This window comes from Bos indicus, chromosome 4 (genome assembly GCF_029378745.1).
Source record: "Bos indicus isolate NIAB-ARS_2022 breed Sahiwal x Tharparkar chromosome 4, NIAB-ARS_B.indTharparkar_mat_pri_1.0, whole genome shotgun sequence".
Taxonomy (NCBI): domain Eukaryota; kingdom Metazoa; phylum Chordata; class Mammalia; order Artiodactyla; family Bovidae; genus Bos; species Bos indicus.
Genome location: NC_091763.1, coordinates 83,643,752 through 83,659,387, shown reverse-complemented (window position 1 = coordinate 83,659,387; position 15,636 = coordinate 83,643,752).

Sequence of the window (15,636 nt, the reverse complement as noted above, 5' to 3'; positions counted from 1 at the left end):
ATATATTTATTTCATATATACATATATGTGTGTATATATACATATTTATATATATATAAAGTTATACATATTTTATATGTGTGTGTGTGTATATATATATATATATATAAAAGACATGATGAAATGCCTTTTATCAGAATAGCTGCCCAAGAATAAATATAAACACGAGATAAAATATCAAAGTGAACATAAATGTGTAATGAAAATAAGATTAAGATTTTAAAGAGTAATTAAAACAGCCAGAATCTGAAGGACCAAGACACCAGAAAGAAGCAAAGTGTAGAGAAACACTAAAGATTCAGGGTGCAAAGTAGAGATTTAATTTCTACTGCTTTATGTTAGATGCCATTTTTATACCAAAAAGTAGCATAATAGATGTACTTAACACAGCTATTAGGAGGGTTTAAAAATGTCTTTGGAAAGGGCTATTACGAAATAACATTTTTTTATGGAATGCCTTTTAAGAATTTTTAAAGAACTGATTATTTCTTTATATTGTGGAAAGAAAATTTAATATGACATCTACTCATTAGCAAATTAATTTTGGTAATTAGAAAATTCACTGTCTTAAATCAGGGGAAAATCTTATGTCAGTATATCATTTTAATTTTTATCTTTTGGGGAAATCTGAATACCAATATTTAAGACAAACTAATAAAAAATTCTGACATTTTTAGTTTTATTACAATTGTATCAATTTGATGATACAAAAAATCTGGGATGCTGTTTCTCGACTATTATTCCTAAATCTAAGCTGCACTGATTTATTTGAATTTTTGTTCTAATATATAATAGATCAGTATATTTATAGATTAACATATTCACATAGAAAATATATGAGCTACATTTATATGCATTTTTCTCTAAAGAGTTGTCCCTTTAAAAGATCATCCCCCAAGATTTATAAGTGCAGAGAAGAAATAAATTGTTGTAATACAGAGAACTACTAATGCACTTTTCCAAAGCTAAATGACTTTTCATACAAGAGAGACTACAATATATAAAACAATAATATAAAATTCTAAAGATATGCTATACATATTAAGATATATCTAAAAAGAAATTTTACTGTTAATTATATGGTACCTTTTCTGGAATAAGTACAAAGGTCAAATTCTGAAGTCCATGGAATCCATTAAACACAGACAAAGATGGTAAGATGATCTACAGTGAAATTGTGATAATAATGACTTATTATCCTCCCCAGCCTCATATAGGCTTCTGAGTTTCTCAAAGAATTTAAGAGGGGTTATTTATTTGTTAAAAAGTCAGTACAACTTCCTTGTGTGATGAAGACAAAGCATTACTAAGCTAACATCATAAAAAGAAAGATAATCAGGGAAGCTTGTGAACCAGTGCTCAAGCTCAAATCAAGATTCCACTTTTCTCACTGAAGAAAGTAGAGAATAGAGATATTTCATCATACTATGGAGTTTCCTTCTTCTGCGTGTTTGGAACAAACATTTAACCTAGGTTCCACCTGCAGTATCACTACTATAGAGCTGGGTCCCAAAAGAGCAAGGATCATCTGAGGCCACATCTGTTCAAAGAGGTCATCTTTCTGAGTCATCAGCCTAGAGGTTCCTTGGAGTCTAACAGGAGAGCACGGCAGGATGCCTGCTCACTTTAACAAAGACAATGTGCTGAATGAGGCAGAGAAGAGAGATATCAGAAAGTATTTAAATTCACTAGACATTACCAACAATTCAAAAGGCACTTCAGGTGATCACGATCCCTTTCTGAATACAAGAGCATGGTATAGCCAGGATAAAGAGAAATGATACCATCAGTGCTAGGTTATGGAGGGAGGGCACAGTGCTTCTGTTGCTACAGTGGCAAAAGAATGCTTTTCACCTTGCCTAGGTCTGTGAGATAAGCCTGGCTCTCTACTTACACTGAGGAGATGGAAATTATAGTTTGAGCATAGTGGCAAGCCATGAGAATGTGCTTTGCATATCTCCAACTAAGAAAAGAAAAAAGTATTTGTAAAAGGAGCTCCAGCTACTGCACTCTGAAATCCATTGCCACATTTATGTCAAGATCATGCTTGCCTTGGGCTGTTCCCTGAAGGCAGTAAGCCCAGCAGGAATACTAATGCCAACCCAAACCTAAGAGATTTGAGACTACCATGATCGCTAACTTTGGCTTGAGGTACGCCATGAATCTTCCTTAAAATTCATGGCAGTTTCCATCCAACTTCACTTTCCTTCTCATTCATACTGTTAGACATGCATCCTAGTCTGATTGGACATGCATTCCAGGCTTGACCATTACCATTCTCATTTTCTCTCATAGACATTTCTCTCAACAGTTCTTATATGTGTAGTTCCATTTTGTTGTCTTCTTCTTAGGGGATCCATAATAATGTACACAAGTCAAGTGAATATCTTAATAGATTATACTTTTATACATGGTTGGTGATATATCTTCAGTCTCTGAGCTCTACCAATTGGCAAATGCAGATATAGTCACTCACATATATAATTTTCATTGTTTCAACTACCAACTCCTATAGCTACTGGAAATTTAACTTTTTTAACAAAGCCCTAAATATGTGTGTGCCTGTGTTAACAAATCAGAACTTATTTCAATTCTGATATATTTCAGTTTCTGATATACTTCTGGGATATTTCAGTAACCCAAATAGTGGTGACAGGAATACAAGGGAGCATTTCAAATCTTAAAGTCCAGTTCTATCTCCTTTACTGTCACCACCATTAAAATGCATTATACTCAAATTTGATTAAAGTGGAATTTATACCATTACCACTACCACTGTGGCTGCAGCTAATAAAGCTGGAAATTATCCTCTTCAAAAATTAAGGAGAGTGACTTCAGGGTATAAACACCAAATAATTGAAAGCAGAGACTCAAACAGATATTTTTATACCCATGTTCATAACAGCATTACACACAATAGTTTAAAGATAGATACAACCAAAGTTTTCATCAATAGATGACCTGATAAACCAAAATGTGGCACATACATTCATGGAATATTTTTCAGTCTTAAAGAGGAGGCAAATCCTGACATATTCTATAATATGAATAAAGCCTGAAGACAGTATGCAAGTAAAATAACCCAGTCACTTATAAAATATGTAGAGTAGTCAATTCATAGAAATAAAACATAGAATGGAGGTTTCCAGGGGTTGAGGAAAAGGGAGAATGAAGAATTAGAGGTTATTCTTACAGAGTTTCAGTTGGAGAAAATGAAAAAGTTCTAGAGAGGGATGGTGATGACATTTGCACAATAATGTGAATATACTTAATGCCACAGAACTATCCACCTAAACATGCTAAGATGGTAAAATTTATATTATGTATATTTCACCAAAGGGCTTCCTTGGTGGCTTGGTGGCAAAGAATCTGCCTGCCAATGCAAAAGACACATGTTCAGTCCCTGGGATGTGAAGATCTCCTGGAGAAGGAGATGGCTACCCACCCCAGTATTTTTGCCTGGAAAATTCATGGACAGAGGAGCCTATCTGACTACAGTACACGAGGTTGCAAGAGTCAGACATGACTTAGGAATGAAACAATAACAGCATATTTGACTACAATAAAAGAAAGAAAGAAAGAACAGGCTTTGTGTTTTATGCTCAAAAATTTTAAGAAGGGAGTCTGCTTGAAATCCAAGTTATTTCGGTGGTTAGTGACATAACTCTGGTTGACCTGAGATGAAAATTTACCAGGCAGGTTATGACAATCTTGTAGAAAAGCACAGCTACTGCAGAGCAACCTCCTTTTCCAGGCTCCAGGATCTCAATCACCACTGTAGTACAGGCTTGGCAAAGATCTTCCATGCTCCTAAGAATTACAGCACTTTCAATTCACTATTTTATACTAGGGTAGCTGTGTCAGGACAAGACCAGTATCAGTCACTCTATTGTATGTACAAATATTAGTTCAGTTCAATTCAGTCACTCAGCCATGTTCAACTCTTTGCAACCCCATGAGTCACAGCACACCAGGCCTCCATGTCCATCACCATCTCACGGAGTTCACTCAAATTCATGTCCATCAACTCGGTGATGCCATCCAGCCATCCCATCCTCTGTCGTCCTCTTCTCCTGCCCCCATTCTCTCGCAGCATCAGGGTCTTTTCCAATGAGTCAGCTCTTCTCATGAGGTGGCCAAAGTATTGGAGTTTCAGCTTTAGCATCAACCTTCCAATGAACACCAGTACTGACCTCATTTAGGATGGACTGGTTGGATCTCCTAGTAGTCCAAGGGACTCTCAAGAGTCTTCTCCAACACCACAGTTCAAAAGCATCAATTCTTTGGTGCTCAGCTTTCTTCACAATCCAACTCTCATATCCATACATGACCAATGGAAAAACCATAGCCTTGTCTAGACGGAACTTTGTTGACAAAGTAATGTCTCTGCTTTTGAATATGCTATCTATTTGGTCATAAGTCTCCTTCCAAGGAGAAAGCAGCTTTTAATTTCATGGCTGCAGTCACCATCTGCAGTGAATTGGAGCACCAAAAAATAAAGTCTGACACTGTTTCCACCGTTTCCCCATCTATTTCCCATGAGTGATGGGACCAGATGCCATGATCTTCATTTTCTGAATGATGAGCTTTAAGCCAACTTTTTCACTCTCCTCTTTCAATTTCATCAAGAGGCTTTTTTGTTACTCTTCACTTTCTGCCATAATGGTGGTGTCATCTGCATATCTGAGGTTGTTGATATTTCTCCTGGCAATCTTGATTTCAGCTTGTGCTTCTTCAAGCCCAGCGTTTCTCACGATGTATTCTGCATATAAGTTAAATAAGCAGGGTGACAATATACAGCCTTGATGTACTCCTTTTCCTATTTGGAACCAGTCTGTTGTTCCAGGTCCAGTTCTAACTGTTGCTTCCTGAACTGCATACAAATTTCTCAAGAGGCAGGTCAGGTGGTCTGGTATTCCCATCTCTTTCAGAATTTTCCACAGTTTATTGTGATCCACACAGTCAAAGGCTTTGGTGTAGTCAACAAAGCAGAAATAGATGTTTTTCTGGAACTCTCTTCCTTTTTCAATGATCCAGCAGATGCTGGCAATTTGATCTTTGGTTGGTTCCTCTGCCTTTTCTAAAACCAGCTTGAACATCTGGAAGTTCACACTTCATGTATTGCTGAAGTTTGGCTTGGACAATTTTGAGCATGACTTTACTAGCGTGTGAGATGAGTGCAATTGTGCAGTAGTTTGAGCATTCTTTGGCATTGCCTTTCTTTGGGCTTGAAATGAAAACTGATCTTTTCCAGTCCTGTTGCCACTGCTGAGTTTCCCAATTTTGCTGGCATATTGAGTGTAGCACTTTAACAGCATCATCTTTTAGGATTTGAAATAGCTCAACTGGAATTCCATCACCTCCACTAGCTTTGTTCATAGTGATGCTTTCTAAGGCCCACTTGACTTCACATTCCAGGATGTCTGGCTTTAGGTGAGTGATCACACCATTGTGATTATCTTGTTCATGGAGCTCTTTTTTGTACAGTTCTGTGTATTCTTGCCCCCTCTTCTTAATACCTTCTGCTTCTGTTAGGTCCATACCATTTCTGTCCTTTATTGAGCCCATCTTTGGTATCTCTAATTTTCTTGAAGAGATCTCAAGTCTTTCCCATTCTGTTGTTTTCCTCTATTTCTTTGCATTGATCACTGAAGAAGGCTTTCTTATCTTTCCTTGCTTTTCTTTGGAACTCTGCATTCAGATGTTTATATCTTTCTTTTTCTCCTTTGTTTTTCACTTCTCTTCTTTTCACAACTATTTTTAAGGCCTCCCCTGACAGCCATTTTGCTTTTTTGCATTTCTTTTCCATGGGGATGGTCTTGATCCCTGTCTCCTGTACAATATCACGAACCTCATTCCATAATTCATCAGGCACTCTATCTATCAGATCTAGGCCCTTATGTCTATTTCTCACTTCCACTGTATGATCATAAGGGATTTGATTTATGTCATACCTGAATGGTCTAGTGATTTTCCCTACTTTCTTCAATTTAAGTCTGAATTTGGAAATAAGGAATTCATGATCTGAACCACAGTCAGCTCCCAGTCTTGTTTTTGCAGACTGTATAGAGCTTCTCCATCTTTGGCTACAAAGAATTTAACCAATCTGATTTTGGTGTTGACCATCTGGTGATGTCCATGTGTAGAGTTTTCTCTTGTGTTGTTGGAAGAGGGTGTTTGCTATGATCAGTGCATTCTCTTGGCAAAACTCTATTAGCCTGTGCCCGCTTAATTCTATATTCCAAGGCCAAATTTGCCTGTCACCCCAGGTGTTTCCTGACTTCCTACTTTTGCACTCCAGTACCCCATAATGAAAAGGTCATCTTTTTTGAGTGTTAGTTCTAAAAGACCTTGTAGGGCTTCATAGAACTGTTCAACTTCAGCTTATTTAGCATTACTGAATGGGGATATGCTTGGATTACCATGATATTGAATGGTTTGCCTTGGAAATGAACAGAGATCATTCTGTCATTTTTGAGACTGCATCCAAGTACTGCATTTCGGACTCTTGTTGACCATGATGGCTACATGGGATGGCTACATGATGGCTACAAGGAATCTTCTAGGGATTGCTGCCCACAGGAGTAGATATAATGGTCATCTGAGTGTAATTCACCCATTCCAGTCCATCTTAGTTTGCTGATTTTTAGAATGTCGATGTTCACTCTTGCCATGTCCTGTTTGACCACTTCCAATTTGCCTTGATTCATGGACCTAACATTCCAGGTTCCTATGCAATATTGCTCTTTACAGCATCAGACCTTGCTTCTATCACCAGTCACATCCACAACTGGGTATTGTTTTTGCTTTTGCTCCATTCCTTCATTCTTTCTGGAGTTATTTCTCCACTGATCTCCAGTAGCATATTGGGTACCTAACGACCTGGGGAGTTCCTCTTTCAGTATCCTATCATTTTGCCTTTTCATACTGTTCATGGCATTCTCAAAGCAAGAATACTGAAGTGGTTTGCCATTCTGTTCTCCAGTGGACCACATTCTGTCAGAATTCAAGGATAACCAGGGTCAAATCTTTTTCTGCCAGAGCAACAAGCAAGGGGATACTTAGGCCTGGAGGATCACCTGAGTTCACTTTCTAGAAATCCCCATTTGTAGTGGGGATCACTTGTAGTGATCCCCACTACAAATCATCACACAAGAGACCTCAGATCCTTAGCTCACTGAACTCTGATTTAAAGAAACTCTCCAGTACTCTTATTCAGAATACTGTGTAACTAAGACTGTACCTAAGTGCTCAAGTAAGGAAATTCAGATAGACATTATTCACAATGGAAAGATATTTTAACCAGGTTTATTTTTGTGTATTTTTTCTGGCTTAATGCCTTTTACTTCATCATCTCCTTTGCCCCTTTGCAGCCTTCACCCACTAGGGGTGAAACCATCTCTATACTTCACCCATCATAAGCATTCTAGCTTCTCCAGTTTTCAATTTAAGAACTGACTTTTATATTACTAAGATTAATAGAGAATACAAATAACAACTTGATCTCCTAGATAGACTTAAATATTGATTGACAGCAAGTGCCAATAAAATTATATTTATTTTTGTACTGGTTCACTTCATATGGACACTTATTCCTACTACTGATGTGTTTGCCACTTAACTGTGCTATTCTCAAAATACAGCTGGGCTGGAGACTTATTAGACATTTCCCAGTGTTGACAGCTTTTGCTGACCTCAGCAGTGTGGCTAAACTCAAAGTAACACAAAATAAGGACAATATTTTTTTTTTTTAATATATAAACTCTCTATGTGTATTCTTCTATTGTATTAATATGCCTGTAGAAACTATTCTCCATAGACAAACAAAGAAGAAATATTTCTGCAGTATGCTACTGAAGTCCCTCAAGTGCAGAAAAAAATGAAAAGCATATTTTCATAAATAAAAAGCAACACACCATGACATTATCCTCTTCTGGCTTTAACTCCTCTGTGTGTGCGTGTGTGTGTGTGTGTGTATAGAGGGGTTCCTACTTCAGTCTAGACAGTGGAATATTAAATACTAATGGAATTTTTTGTTTGTAGAATAGAATAGAAAGATCATGCCCACTTTAAATTCATCAGGTTTACTTTGATTTGACCAGTTAATTATTAATACAACAGGTATATTAATAACTGAAAATGAGAAAGAGCCACACTACAAAATCTTTGGGCTTCCCAGGTAGCTCAGTAGTAAAGAATATACATATCAAGCAGGAGACACCAACCAAACAGGAGACGCAGGCTTCATCCTTGGGTCAGGAAGATTCCCTGAAGAAGGAACTTGCATACTACTCCAGTATTCTTGCCTAGGAAATCCCATGGACAGAGGAGCCTGGCAGACCTACGGTCCACGGGGTCACAGAGAGTTGGAGATGGCTTAGTGACTAAACAGCAGCAGCAGTAGAAATCTAGGTGAAGTGATATATGCATATCCTCTTTGGTACTAAAGTTAGTGCTGAAAGTCACAGCATGCAAAGAAAATTATATAACTCTAGTGTGTATTTCATACTTTGAAATGATTTACAGAACTTATTTTTTTTAATCTAGATATTTTATTTGTAAAGGTATTTAACTAAAATTATAGATGACATTGAGAGAAAAGCAGAGCAAAAATAAACATCAAAATAGTTTAAGCATGATTTTATAAGCCACACACAATTTACTCTGAATTTCTTACAGAAATAAAATTCAGAATAAATGCTTAAGAGGCTGCTTAAATGGCTGATTATTCTATATTCACCACACAAAGATCTTAAAGTCTAAGTGTATATAAGTTCTAGGCAAAATATTTCCTTCAATTATCTAGAACTGATATCTACAAATGTATCTTAAAGATAGAAGTCATCGTAAGTGAAAAAGACTTAGAAACAGTTTAATTTTCCCCTTATTTCAAGTACAGTACACTGTATATTGACAGAGAATATAACTTATTAAATAGGTCAAAGTATAGTAAATTATTGAAGAGTATAAAAATAAAAGCAAATGACATATGTCTGCTAATATATGAAAGTGAAAAAGAAGTGTTAGTTGCTCAGTCATATCTACTTCTATGTGACCCCAGGGACAGTACCTGCTAGACTTCTCTGTCCATGAAATTTTCCAGGCAAGAATACTGGAGTGGGCAACCATTCCCTTCTCCAGGGCATCATCCCAACCTAGGGATCAAACTCGAGTCTCTTGCATTGCAGGCAGATTCTTTACCATCTGAGTCACCATTCAAGAAGTTTAAGTGCAGTAAGTTCTTGAAGAGTATAAAAATAAAGCAAATGAAATATATCTGCTAATATGTACTTTAACTGTAAATAAAAAACTATTTTACAATCTACATGCAAAATTTATCTAAGACTTCAGTTTTATAAATGAAATGTCTAATACTTTTATTTTTGTTAATCTATTTTGTATCTAGATTGTGCAACAAATACAACAGGGCATGTATGTGTAAATTTATATATATATATATCTTTCATTATCTTTTACACAAACATAAATAGAAATACAATAAATTTCCATAAAACTGTTAATATCTGACAATTGTAGGTTCAGAACAAGCCTCCCAAGATATGCTACTTTTGACAGATGGACTGTTTTCAATTAAAAGCAATTGAGACACTACAGGCTCAAAAGAGATTGCTGCTAAGTCTAAGTCGCTTCAGTGCTGTCCGACTCTGTGTGACCCCAGAGACAGCAGCCCACCAGGCTCTCCCGTCCCTGGGATTCTCCAGGCAAAAACACTGGAGTGGGTTGCCATTTCCTTCTCCAATGCATGAAAGTGAAAAGTGAAAGTGAAATCGCTCAGTCATGTCCGACTCTTTGCGACCCCATGGACTGCAGCTTACCAGACTCCTCAGTCCATGGGATTTTCCAGGCAAGAGTACTGGAGTGGGGTGCCATCACTTTATTGCCCCTCTAACAATCACCTAGAAGAATTTAAACTGGGGACTTTCCCCGAGGTGGGGGGGAATAAAAAGCTATTACCAGAGATAAAATTTAAGTGGCCCCATCTATATGGCAGGACAAACATCTAATTACCAAATATCTGCAATGGCACCCACTCCAGTACTCTTGCCTGGAAAATCACATGGACGGAGGAGCCTGGTAGGCTGCAGTCCATGGGGTCACTAAGAGTCGGACACGACTGAGTGACTTCACTTTCACTTTTCACTTTCATGCATTGGAGAAGGAAATGGCAACCCGTTCCAGTGTTCTTGCCTGGAGAATCCCAGGGACAGTGGAGCCTGGTGGGCTCCCTTCTATGGGGTCACACAGAATCGGACACGACCGAATCGACTTAGCAGCAGCAGCAGCCATTCTTATCCTATGAATGCCCCTCCTCTCTTTGGAAACCCCAGTCCCCTAATCCTTAGTTCAGCGTGACACATATAGCTCATTTTGCTTTCTGTCTTTAAACCTCTCATATATGAAGGGTTCCCAAACATTATGAAATTAAATTTTATTTCTCCTGTTAGTCTTATCTTATTTCAATTATTCTACCAGTGAAAGAGAACCAGAGAAGGAAGGGCGCAAGGGAAATTGTCCCCTTCCTGACATAGTGTATAACTTTGACATAACAGTGTGTGGCTGTGAAACTGTATCTTCTTAGCTTTTAGGTCTGCACATTGTGTTTCAGCACTCACATCTCTGATCACACTTCCCAAGATATCAAAGCCCTTCCAACAAGGCTCATAAGTCTGAAGGGTATCTCTACCTTCTCTAGTAAAAAGCCTTCATGATACCTTCTCACTCATCTGAGTATCCTACCTGTTCAACCAACAAATTCACAAATCTTGTATTAATTTTCTGGTCAAATAGGATGAAATTGTGACTATACACTATTTCCACATTAAGCACAGATTTCTCTACTATTAACATTTTGCAAAGTGGAAAAAGAAATTTCTCTCAACCCAAAAGGAAAAGTTTTTTTATTTCTTTTACATTTTTGCTTTTTTACTTATTTATTTTTTTATTTCCTATACTTGACAACTAAAAGTTTGGTATTATTGAAAATTTAGAAAATGCTTTTTTTTTTTTTTAACAACAGATTGAATTAAGTATATCTATGCCACTAAGCAAAATGTATTTACATTCAGATCTGAACAATAAAGCTGCTACTCAGGGCTCCAACCAACACCCATGTTTTTGGCTTGCCCAAATCTTATTCTAGATTTAGGAACTCTTTGACCTTTTTTCCGCCTTGAGAAGAGGAAAAAACAAAAACAAAACACCCACTCAGACTACCTAGGATCAAAATAGCATTGATGTTACTCTAAGATTGATTAAACTTTAGGTAGTTTCTTCCTGATTAAACTTTAGGTAGTTTCTTCCTGATCAGAGAAGGCAATGGCACCCCACTCCAGTACTCTTGCCTGGAAAATCCCATGGACGGAGGAGCCTGGTGGGCTGCAGTCCATGGGGTCACTAAGAGTCCGACACGACTGAGCGACTTCCCTTTCACTTTTCACTTTCATGCACTGGAGAAGGAAATGGCAACCCACTCCAGTGTTCTTGCCTGGAGAATCCCAGGGACGGGGGAGCCTGGTGGGCTCCCGTCTATGGGGTCGCACAGAGTCGAACAGGACTGAAGCGACTTAGCAGCAGCAGCAGCAGTAGCAGCAGCAGTTTCTTCCTGATAACAAGCTCTGATCTCCCTTTTCTTAGAGCATTTACCTTAAAAACAGTTAATTACAAATTCCTTCTTTGCCTCTTTGTAATATAAATATTCTAGCTTCTTGCCAGTTTTTATAACCCAGGAATGTTTTTCTCAAGAATTAGGGAGTAATCTCTTTGAAATGGAACCATTATGGGAGTCAGGGCCCCTAATTCCCAGTCCCTGTACAAAGGTAGGAGCCTAATTTCCATAAGCTTCAATTAGCAAACACAGACAGCCTAATCCACTGATTAACTTCTCAGTAGTTTTCTATATTTTTTCATTAGTTCATATCTAGTGCTCCAAATCTCTATTTTTTTTTTTTGTTTGTTTGTTTTGGTTTTAACAGAGTTTGAGTTCAAGCTCTCTCCCTTATTGTAATAACCTTGAATAAAGTTATCCTTGCCTGTTTAACTTCATCCAGAACAATTTTTCTTTGATGTATAAACTAGCTTCTTTTTAAAAAATTCTTCTCTTTTCAAATGAATGATAATATGAATAGAGCACCTATTATACATACGGTTTTCATGTATATTATTTAATCCAAATGAATTACAACAGATCATGTTAGAGATTAAAATAACTAAGACATTTAGAGATTTGGCAATTCAGAGCTGGAAGATAGGACTGAAATAAAAAAGGTACTTTCTGGATAGGTTTATATCAACTATTTAAGCAAGGTTGGTTCTTTCATCCTGTAGAGCTAGAGGGTGAAAGCTAAAGACCAGGATAGGGACAGTTCCGCCAAGGCTAGAAGGTAGCTTTCTCCTATGTGTTTGGAAGCAGGCACACAACGTGAAAGATTGGCACTAAAAAATATAAACATATCTAATATGGCCAAGGCAAAAAATATTCAAAACTGATGGTGAATAATTTTAAAGGCTTAAACCCAGAGTTTTTGGAAAACTCAGCAGTGGCCACAGGACTGGAAATGGTCAGTTTTCTTTCCAATCCCAAAGAAAGGCAATGCCAAAGAATGTTCAAAATACCGCACACTAGCAAAGTAGCAACCCACTCCACTTGCCTTGAAAATCCCATGAGCGGAGGAGCCTGGTAGGCTGCAGTCCGTGGGGTCGCAAAGAGTCAGACAAGACTGAGTGACCACTTTCACTTTTCACTTTCATGCATTGGAGAAGGAAATGGCAACCCACTCCGGTGTTCTTGCCTGGAGAATCCCAGAGACGGGGGAGTCTGGTGGGCTGCTATCTATGGGGTCGCACAGGGTCGGACACAACTGAAGCGATTTAGCAGCAGCAGCAGAAGCAGCAAAGTAGTGCTCAAAATTCTCCAAGCCAGGCTTCAAGAGTACATGAACAGTGGACTGCCAGATGTTCAAGCTGGATTTAGAAAAGGCAGAGGAACCAGAGATCATATTACCAACATCCAATGGACCATAGTAAAAGCAAGAGAGTTCCAGAAAAACATCTACTTCTGCTTTATTGACCATGCCAAAGCCTTTGACTACGTGGGTCACAACAAACTGTGGAAAATTCTTAAAGAGATGGGAATAGCAGACCACCTTACCTGCCTCCTGAGAAATCTGTACGCAAGTCAAGAGCAACTGTTAGAACCAAATATGGAACAATAGACTGGTTCCAAATAGGGAAAGGAGTACATCAAGTTTGCATATTGTCACTCAGCCTATTTAACTTAGAGTACATCATGCAAAATGCTGGGCTGGATGAAGCACAAGCTGGAATCAAGATTGCCAGGAGAAATACCAACAACCTCAGATATGCAGATAACACCAGCCTTATGGCAGAATGGGAAGAACTAAAGAGCCTCTTGATGAACATGAAAGAGGAGAGTGAAAAGTTGGCTTAAAACTCAACATTTAGAAAACTAAAATCATGGCATCCGGTCCCATCACTTCATGGAAAATAGATGGGGATCAATGGAAACAGTGAGAGCCTTTATTTTGAGGGGCTCCAAAATCACTGCAGATGGTGATTGCAGCCATGAAATTAAAAGATGCTTGCTCCCTAAAAGAAAAGCTATGACCAATCTAGACAGCATATTAAAAAGCAGAGACATTACTTTGCCAACTAAGGCCCATCTAGTCAAAGTTATGGTTTTACCAGTAGTCATGTACAGATGAGAGAGTTGGACTATAAAGAAAGCTGAGTGCAAAAAAATTGATGCTTTTGAATTGTGGTGTTGGAGAAGACTCTTGAGAGTCCCTTGGACTGCAAGGAGGTCAACCAGTCCATCCTAAAGGAAATCAGTCCTGAATATTCATTGGAAAGACTAATGCTGAAGCTGAAACTCCAATACTTAGGCCACCTGATGCAAAAAACTGACTCACTGGAAAAGACCCTGATGCTTGATGATGACTGAGGACAGGAAGAGAATGGGGAGACAGAGGATGAGATGGTTAGATAGCATTATTGAATCAATGGCCATGAATCTCAGCAAACTCTTGGAGAGAGTGAAGACCATGGGAGTCTGGAGTGCTGCAGTCCCCAGGGTTGCAAAGAGCCAAACACAATTCAGTGACTGAAAAAAACAACAAAATTGAAATTAATGATATTCAGGAAAGACTGGGAACTAGCACCGTGAATACAGAGAAAAAGTGAAAATATTAAAGAAATTACAGAGAAGACGAAAAATACAGAATTCAGATAAATGTGGCTTATAATGTCCATGAAGAAAAAATGTCTAATAAAATTTTACAAGCTTCAAAATCACAATACATAATAACTTCATGAAATTTAAAGCACTGAATTCAATTGAAATGGCTCTTATTCTACTCAGAAATTTAATAAAAATGCATCATCAATGTATTTATTGGTTAAGTTGTTGTATCTTAAAAAAAAGGATAATCTTTCAGGTAAGTAGAGAGAGAAAGAAAATTATTTAGAATAGAGAAGGTGATCCGGTTCCCTTCAGAATTCTCAGTTAAATGCAATGCCAGACTGCAAGAGAACAAAGTAAACATTCTAAGAGAAGGAAGCATGAGATTATGTTACAACCAGACAAGTTATTGTTCAAATAAAAGACAAAGGCAATTAAGTCCTTCCTGGAAAAAAACTACCTGAGCGTGAAAATCAATAAAACAGATCAATAAAAATTAGGTTACACAATGAATTTTAATGTTAGATATTATAAAAATATATTAAAATAATGTTGATAACAAAACCCATGGATGTGGATGAAAAATAGTATGAATAATAATAAATATTTTCATAACTTTTAATTAAGCAGAATATTTTAGGATTAATAACTGCTGTTACAAAAAGAAAATTACCTGAATTCTAGTAATCTCTGCACTTCCCATTAACTTATTTTCTCCAGCTAAATTAAGTACTTCTTTATTTCACCATTTCTAGTGTAATTTCATTCTTAAAGAGTTATTTCTATCTATTTAAATGTATCCTACTAACACCCAATCTTCACTCACAAGAAGAAAATAACTCTGTATAATAAAGGAGAATAATGAAAAGGTGCAAAACTGAGCTGCTGTGGAATAATTAGGAAAGTGGAGGGATCTAGAAATAGGAATAGAGAAAAGAGCTATATCTCCAGAAATTGTGTGAATGAAATGGCATGTGCTATATGTGTTCCTCTCCACATTTTCTGTATTACTTGAAATTATTATTATTCAATAAACAATTGATCAAATCCAGAAGTTTAAAAAAGCAAACATTTATTTCTTGCTCCTGAATCTACAGTTGGTGTTGCTGTGTTGAGCCTGACTGGGTTGCCAGGGTTCACTAGGCTTGCATTCATATATGTAACAGGTCTGTCTCATTCCGGGGATACAGACTAAAGAACACATGCCACCTTGTCAAGAGGACAAGTGGCCTCTGCTCAGAACTGGCATGCTTTCATGTCCCATTAAGGCAGAGGCAGGTAATCTGACCAAGCCATGTTAGTGCAGTATGAAAGTAAAGTAAGAAAATCCAGTGGGGTAGGGGAAGGAAGAAGTGAATATTTGCTCAGTCAGTCCAACCACACAAAGCTTGAGTAAAATTAAAAACATCATGTTAAAC